This window comes from Frankliniella occidentalis, unplaced genomic scaffold, assembly GCF_000697945.3.
Source record: "Frankliniella occidentalis isolate FOCC.00 unplaced genomic scaffold, Focc_3.1 Scaffold46, whole genome shotgun sequence".
Classification (NCBI taxonomy): Eukaryota; Metazoa; Arthropoda; class Insecta; order Thysanoptera; family Thripidae; genus Frankliniella; species Frankliniella occidentalis.
Genome location: NW_026267176.1, coordinates 1,747,704 through 1,748,570, shown reverse-complemented (window position 1 = coordinate 1,748,570; position 867 = coordinate 1,747,704).

Genomic DNA, 867 nt, shown 5'->3' with positions numbered 1-867 from the left:
GAGGGCCAAGATCGACCGTCCGACCGAAGAGAACGGCCGGTTCATTAATTACATTTTGTATACTTCGATTAGGCAATCCTTGGCCATTCCTAACTTGATCGATGTTCGGTGCTATATTGACTATTCTAGGATCCTCCTGAGGTTTAAAAATCTCTCGCACCGGCTTTACCTAACGATTAATGTGTTCACGTGGTCGAAAACAAATTCACGTCCACAAAAATTAAAATGACCGGTGGCAACTAAACTGTGTGTCTTACACTTCCTCCCGTTTACCCATTAGACTCATACGAAAAGGTATGATTGTCGCGGTCCGCCATCCGGTCGCCGCCCGAACAGCAAATGGGAAGCGGGACCGACACCGACAGACACAACAAAGTCGGACAAAGTAACGCCGCCGCCGGCCGTGCCGTCGCGGTGAGGTACTTCACCTTCCTCTCGACCTGAGTAAGCAGTACGTGGGCTCCCGGCCCGGCGGGCCGCCCGGGTGGCCACGGCCACGGCACTCGCGCGCCACACGGGGAAAAAATAATGAGTTAAAATAGCTAATGCATTTGCCAACTATGCCATTGATGAGATATTTGCTCGCCTAGCTAATTATTAGCTAGGAGAGCTGCTAAAAAGATAGCCATTGTGTATGAAAGCAAAAGGAACCAGCTTAAAGGCTACACCCACACGCAGAAAAATCGTCTCTTCTTTCAAGTAAATCCTTCCTTTTTTCAAGTGCAGGCTATCACAAGATCAAATTTACTCTTGAAACAAGCCGATATTTTCTTTTGAATAGGAGAAAACTCTTATCCCCAAGACAAAATTGCCTTGTTTCAATGGTGCATTTCCTCTTGTGTCAGCTTGCACTTGAATCAAGAAACT